The sequence below is a fragment of the Dermacentor albipictus genome, chromosome 4 (genome assembly GCF_038994185.2).
Source record: "Dermacentor albipictus isolate Rhodes 1998 colony chromosome 4, USDA_Dalb.pri_finalv2, whole genome shotgun sequence".
Classification (NCBI taxonomy): domain Eukaryota; kingdom Metazoa; phylum Arthropoda; class Arachnida; order Ixodida; family Ixodidae; genus Dermacentor; species Dermacentor albipictus.
In genome coordinates this window covers 121,836,575-121,844,109 of record NC_091824.1, presented here as the reverse complement: position 1 = coordinate 121,844,109, position 7,535 = coordinate 121,836,575, and the positions used below count along the sequence as shown (strand labels likewise).

The 7,535-nt window shown below is 42.8% G+C and overlaps 1 long non-coding RNA gene across 1 annotated transcript; it reads left to right on the top strand.

The window, feature by feature from the left end:
• Nucleotides 1-1,660: 1,660 nt before the first annotated feature.
• LOC135917767 (uncharacterized) lies at nucleotides 1,661-7,045 on the top strand. Its single transcript, XR_010569404.2, has 3 exons — nucleotides 1,661-2,154; nucleotides 2,916-3,029; nucleotides 5,368-7,045. It is a non-coding gene; the product is annotated as an uncharacterized lncRNA (long non-coding RNA).
• Nucleotides 7,046-7,535: the final 490 nt, after the last annotated feature.

Below are 7,535 nucleotides of genomic sequence, written 5' to 3'. Positions count from 1 at the left end.
AAGTCGACTCCCTGCTAGGTGGAGGGGGCGGGAGATTCCCGCTTCCTCCCTTCTTCTTCTTCTTGTTTTTTTTCTTCTTTTTCCTCCTCCTTTTCTCCTGATTGCTGGATTGTTGCTGCGCGTTCGTGCGAAATTTCGCCGTGCAGTCTCTGGAGTTCGTGGCGTGTTCGCCGCCACACACCGCACATTTTGGGTTGCACAGGTGAGGGGACCGCACTCCCTCCACAAACGGGGCTAGCGTTCCGCAGAGTCCGCAGTTTTCTTGTCTCGGTGTCGGGCAGGTATCTGGCCTATGCCCCACTGTGCCGCACAAGTTACACGCTGGTATGGTGCGGCGGTACCTTGCTACCGGTATGACTTGCGCGTTGTACAGTACAGCTCTGGGCTTGTACTTGCCTTCGAAGGTGATTCTGGCTTTGTTAGAAGTTCCGAACTTTCGGATCTCCAGGATGGTGCTTTCTCCGTGAAAGCTTTTCACCTTCCCTCGCAGGGACTCGGTGGTTTTCAGATTGGCCACTGTGATGACTCCGTGAATCACGTTGTCTTCGCTCTGTTTTACGTACCCGTGCAAATGGAGGTCTGCTCCTTCTTGGATTTTTATCGCAAAGTCCCCGACCAGTTTGTCTGCCGCGTGGATGCTCGACGTGCCCACGATGATCAGGTTTTGGTCCGGGGATATTGTGAAGTAAAAGTTGTCCGCTTCGGCCTCCCCGACTCGCTGTCGTAGGGCTAGGCCTAGCTCACCGTGTTGTAAGTTCTTCAAGCTTGTCGCCGTTAATGGTTTGATGATTAGCACCACATCGTCTGGTCTAAATCTGCAGAGAAACTTGGGTTTCCATGCAGCTTTGACTTGCCTTGGGCCTCCGGCTGCGCGCTCATCGGGTGCCTTGTCGGGTTGCGCATGGTGGCCTCCGTGAGCTGACGTGGCCTTCCCTTGTGCGCAGGCTTGGAGTTTCTGGGCTCTTGTTTCAAAGGCCCGGATCACATTAGCGTTGCAGGCTTGGTCCCGACTGGTCTGCGGCACAGTTGTCCATGCCATGCCTTCCGGGTCGTAGCCGCGTTGCTGGTTTGCGCTTGCCATGTTGGCTTGGAGCGGCCTCCCCGCCGCCGAACGCCGGCGTTCAGCCTTGAGGCTGCGTCGCGGCGCTATGGCGGATGGGAGGAAAAACGCTTAAAAAGGTCAACAAATCGGCCCACCGGAGTGGGAGTGGTCTCCCTGCGTGCCGGCTGACTTGCTGGTCCTGTCAAGTCCAAAATTGTCGGGATCAAACGCGTTGGGCCGCCGCCACGGTCGAAAATCGCCGGAGCCGATGTCCCATGCGTCCGCTCGCTACGCGCGCTGGTAGCGTCCCCCCACTGCAGGTAACGGCTGCGCATAAAGTCAGTTAGGGTTTTAAGGCCAGTGACCGAGGTTGAAATCGTTAAAATCACACCGCAGCGATAGCTTACACAGGGTAAATTGTCGAGATCTTGAAGGCCATGCTTTTTGCTGACTACATGTGGCATAAGCGATTCAAAAGCAAGAATACTGCATGTAATTTATTTCTGCCCTAAACTATAGCACACAATATGAGCACGCTTCTTGTCTAGCAACATATGTATGTAGTTCGGCTCAAAGGCCGGCTCAAAACGGCACAAAACCTGCTGTAGTGGGTATTATTGTAGGAATCACGGAGGCCACAGCAGCCGCACTATTATACAGACGGCGCTGGCGGCGCCGGTATTTTCGTATTCAACGCGACAGGTAGAATACGAAGCTACGGCGTGTTGTTATTGCTCCGTCTTCAACGGTTGTCGTGCGAGCTGCGTCGATGTGTTTGTTTGACCGTGTGTTATTAGGTTTGCTGTAATGAAATGAGACGTAGTTCGCGAGCACGAAAGTGCCAGAAGATGGCTTGAGTCTCGCTGTAAGCACGCCGTATGCGTGGCGCGCCAGCTAAATGTGGACCAACGATTTTCATGCCATGGAGTGCGTTCCCTTTGTCTCCGCTTGTGTTCGTGGAAAGTTTGGTGGACGGCGCAGAGAAGTAATGCGTATTATTAGCGCGCCTCAGCTCGTCCACTACCCAGTGGCTTGTTTGCTGCAAGTAACATCGCAGACGCATCACTGGAAACTTGGAGAGTGCCTTTCGACCTCGTCGTACTGTTGAAACGGTAAGCAATCGTGCTCGCCAACTACACGTGCGTTCATCCGTGTTGTGTGTGCTTCCCGTGTTTGTATAGAGTGCCTTGCGAACGTAGTAAGTGGAACACCCACGACAACAGTGAACCCTGTGCTGATACTTGCTACGCGCTGGTTGTAAGAATTGTGTACGCAACTCTATTGCCACAGTGCGGAATTGATAATCCTGATAAGCGTTTGCTTCCCCTGAGAAAAGTTTCGGAAATCGTGTTCGCCTTGTGCAGTTGTGCGTGAGCTCCCGCCTGTCTGCTAAAGTTGCATAGTAACGACCCGTCTACCTCTTCATCGATTCTTTCTTCAATGACGTTTCCTCACTTATAAATGCTTCGACGTTGTGCACAATCTCTGCTTACGAGGTTTTTGGCTAACGAACAGTTCTAAGAAAAAAATGTAAGCCAATCACAGCTTGCTACTAGTACAGCTTTATTTCCAAGGCAAGATGTGTTGACATAACTGACTTAACTAAGCATGACAGGGGAACGTTGCCTATACTAAGTAATGGAAAAAAAAACATTAAGTTTAGATTGTAATCTGCTGCTGCGGTGCGTCCAAAACTTTATTTGATGTAGAGGTCCGCATTGTCATGACATTCGATGATTTCGAGCATTTGCTCTCCTTCCACATTAGTGCAGACATTGTTTTCGTGACTCTTTTAGGTGCTGATTGCATGTTTTCACGATATCACAGCTTTATTGTGCCACTGCTTTAAGCTAACATAGAATTGATTTTGTAGTGGCGAGGCCGTGACCCACAACATTAACTACAAGATCGAGGAGCCTCAAGAAATGCCGACCCTGTGGATATATGGCTGCAGCAGCATGGCGTGTGATCTGGATCGTCATGACAGGTGTGTATGAAATGTACGTGTTCCAAAAAGAGGGCTTGGTGTCATTCATGGTGAAGTTTGTTGACACATTACTTAATGCAGCATACTAAAGAGACTAAATATTTATGCAACCTTATTGAACTTGCTACCTATTAGTGTGCATAGCCATTATGCCCACATGATTGTGTTCTGTATAAAACTATACCCAACCATTCCTGATGTTTAGTATTTCTTTTGCGTAAGTTGCTTACCTGCAAGTTACATATATTTTTTGCTTTGTACATAGTGTATTTATGACTTTTTATTGGGGTTTTATTCTTTGAAAACTATTTCCTATGCTGTACCCCTATTTGCATATTTTTTTTTCTGTTTGTGCTAGAATCTCGTGCAGTTTTCTGTGCATGTAGGAATTCGAAGGGTAGTGGACTAAATATGTCGCAGGTCTAAGCACGTAGTGTGCACATCTTTGTTTATCATTGATATCTTTACAGTTACTTCTCTGTTCCCATAGTAACAGCCACTGCAAAATACACATTTGGTGGGCTTTAATTTCTTGAAAATTAATATGAAGGTCAGTATTTACTAAGCTGCATTTACTTCTGTAGTACATAGGCACAGACTGATATGGATACCTTGTTGACCTACACAGGATGCCTTTTTTGTTTGTTGCATTAAATATGGGGGCTCACCCACATCTCTTACTATATATGTGGTATGCCTCATCGATTTCACTTGTCAGTTTTTACGGTGGATGAAAACAGATGAACAATTCTAATCCAACATGAAGCCCCGTTGTGGAAATGTACGGTCAAGTTGGATGACCATACTGGATCTCTTATACACATGAGAAGATACCGGCCAGTTTGCCGTATGTACGCTTGACCACATGTGAAAGGGATACAGTGCACTCACTGCCTGTGACACACGACAAATTTGGTGGTATCTTTCACCGAGCAAGCCTCCCTTGCCTGCTTGCCTTTCTCAATTCTCTTGCACACTGCTGTGCATATGGCACCCTGACAAGAAAGGCTTGCTTAGATACCACTACATTTGTCTTGTCTGTCAGGGGTAGTGTAGTCTATTCTTGTGATCATGTGTATATTTGGTCAAATGTACATGCAACAGATTGGCCGGTGCCTCAACACGTACCTAAGACAGCACCATAATTCACTCCCCGGATCAGTATGTTCGTCCCACTTGACCATGCACCGATGGGACTGGGGCTGCGCACCTGATTTAGACTGTTCATCAGTTTTGTTCAGCTGCGGCAACCAATTGGCCAACAACATCGCTGAGGAATGCCACATAAAAAGACTGGGTCACAATCTGTTTACTGAATTGTCCGCAACCTTCGTAGTAACAAATTTGTTTGTTGCAACTAGTTTTAGGCACGTTATTTCTTGTTAAATTTTCTGCTTGACCTATACAGCAGTTATGCAATCAGTTTTCAAAGTTACTTGATTAGTATAATTTTTGTTTTCTGTTTTTCACATGCCAGGTTGCAAGAAGGACCCTTTTTAATTAAAAGTGAATTAACATTTCAATTGCAATTGGGCAGTCTTATCATTGCGTTTAGGATACATATCAGTGTACATACCCGTACTAGATTAGAAACTCATTGTTTCAATAACTCAAAAAGCACGAATATACTGTGTCCATTGTATCTGACAGTGACACCGCGACTGTGTTCCAAATACCACAAATTGGCAGTTATCCATCATAGTTTGCGAAAACAACTTAAAACATTATTGTTCCCGATACAATGCATACTTAGATGCCCAAGCTCCATGTGAGAAATTTATTATTCGCATATTAAGCATAGTACATACCAACTATGGCTAATAGCGGATGGAATATTAATTTTGTCTACCACTCAGCAATAGAAGCCAGTAGGTCATCCCCTTTTCAAAAAAAAAATTTTCTATGCATAGTGTGACATCTGTATAGGACTCTTAGCTCATGGGTGTTCCTACTTGCTTATGTTATAAATGGGAATGTGTTGTCATTGCAAGATGAGATTAATGTGTGACTAGGCTGTTGTCGTTCGGAGATGCTTTTTGTCATCAGCAATGATATTCTACTGCCAGGCACATTGGCCCAGTGCTGATGTCACCGAATCTTGGGAAAGTAAAAATATTCTCAAAAGTGATTCTCAAAAGAACTGCCACTGTTTGGCAGAGTGGTGGGGAGGTGGGGCGTTCTGCCACCTTTCTGTTATAATTTTTTTCTGAAATACTGAAATGAAACTTAGCATAATGCTACAACTATATAGATATTTGTGGCATGTTTGTGCCTGCTAATACATTATGACTGAATGTTCATTACACCTTTTGAAAATTATTTCAATTTTATTTTCCAGGCTCCACCGTCGCCGTTACTAGACGGACCAAATGAGGCCAAAAACTAGCCTTTCCTCGCTCCATTCCTGGGAAGTGAAATAGCAGGTGGTCATGTAAGAATGAACTTGCAACCATGTGGGCAGTAGCCAAAGCTCCCTACAGTTCATGCTGGTGGTGGAATGATAAGACAAACCGCAATATTTATTTGTTTACTTATTCACTTAATATTTATTTATTCATATCTCATGAATACTGTGCAGTTTTTTTCGCAAGGAGTCAGGTAAAATTAAGAAATATTGTTGCATCAAAGTAAACGTTATTTGAAAAAGCATAATTCACATAGCACGAATTCATAGAAACTGTAAATTTTGAAGAAACAGAGCAGTAAGGTTAACAAATCTTATATAACAAAAAATGAGATCACATTTCTGTTGGACCTAATACCATAATTTAATCTGTCAAATTAGAGATACCATATGCTGCTCTAATATACAATCACTAATTTATGAGTAGATGCGCGAAACTCTCAAACATTGCAACAATTTCATGCTAGCTGTAAATTCATATATACAGTTTGTTGACTTTAGACATAGCAGATGGAGTCTGCAGAACTATGATATCTCTTTCTGGCACAGAGACGGGCATTAGTAAGCTTCGTGGTGTTATTTTTCTTAAACCTGCCAAATAGTCCTTCCTGCAACAGGTAGAATTCTCAAATGCCGCAAACTTAATTCAAATTAGTGCTGTGGTTGTCTCAAAAGTATTTCTGTATTTTGGATGTATTTGAGTAGGAAAATTTACAGAATTAACGAACTTGTGCTAGCTCTTTTTTTTATTTACAGTTGTAAACTAAGTCCTTTTCCTTCAAGTTTTGCTATTTTCAGCAAATTTTAATAAAAATTGATGGTGTTAATGTAAAAACTATAATTTAAACATTTTTAAATGTATCAAACCTCATCAAATTTGGTTGCATAGTTGCCGAGAAAAACGATTTTACTGTTCATGTGCATTACATAGGAGCTCCTGAGCTAGATCTCTTTTTTAGTCATTGCGTGTGTCGGTCTGGTTTGTATTTCTCACCCTAATTAGAATATTGGCTCTGATCTCAAAATTGTTTCCCTTACAACGAAATACAAGCTTTTAAACTTTTTACGATATATGCTGTACTGCTCTATGATAACCCCTGTTTGCCACATTTTTGCAGGGCCTACCAGTGCTAATTTTACACATAAACATAGACTAAAATGCTGTGTGGTTTCGGTATATGGTGTACTTATCTGTGAAAGCCATTATTTGCCACATTTTTGCAGCGACTGCCAGTGTTATTTTTGCTCAGACTAAAATGCTGTGTCGTTTCGTCAGGCTGACACAACATTGCAGTGCACATTCATATCAGTCTATTTTCAGGCTTTAGTATCCAAACATTTAATGTGCACTGCTGGAACAGGCACTTCTTTTGCAGTTTTAATGGTATGGTTTCTTGTCCTAGTCAAGCCTGTTATTGCGAGGTGTCAACTGTAATCAAGTCTGCCACTGATTCTTTTACCTCATGTTTCGTGTGTTTGCACCACCAGCTTGACCTGAGAAGCATGTTGGCAGCTACAGTTTGTGTGTTGCAAGTTCTAGTCTGAAGTGTGTATGTCACATATATGAAGCATGTATCTAGTCTGAAGTGCAATAAACATTTCAAACTGAATACTTTGTGGTTGTAGCACCAATTATTTTGCCACTGCATTTACTGTAGTCCTTATTGCCTACAGTAGAACTTTGGTAAATTGCAAGTACTTTACACACATCGGCCTAGCTTTTATAGGCATTTGCTTGTAGGGACTCGAAAGCAACTCGTTAGAAATATTCTATAGAAATTTGCCTTTAGCATCTCTAAAGAAACTCGATAGAAATATTCTATAGAAATTTCTTTAGCACATCTAAAGGAACTCGATAGAAATATTCTATAGAAATTTGCCTTTAGCATCTCTAAAGAAACTCGATAGAAATATTCTATAGAAATTTGTCTTTAGCACATCTAAAGGAACTCGATAGAAATATTCTATAGAAATTTGTCTTTAGCATCTCTAAAGCAACTCGATAGAAATATTCTATAGAAATTTGTCTTTAGCATCTCTAAAGCAACTCGATAGAAATGTTCTATAGAAATTTGTCTTCAGCATCTCTAAAGGAACTCGAC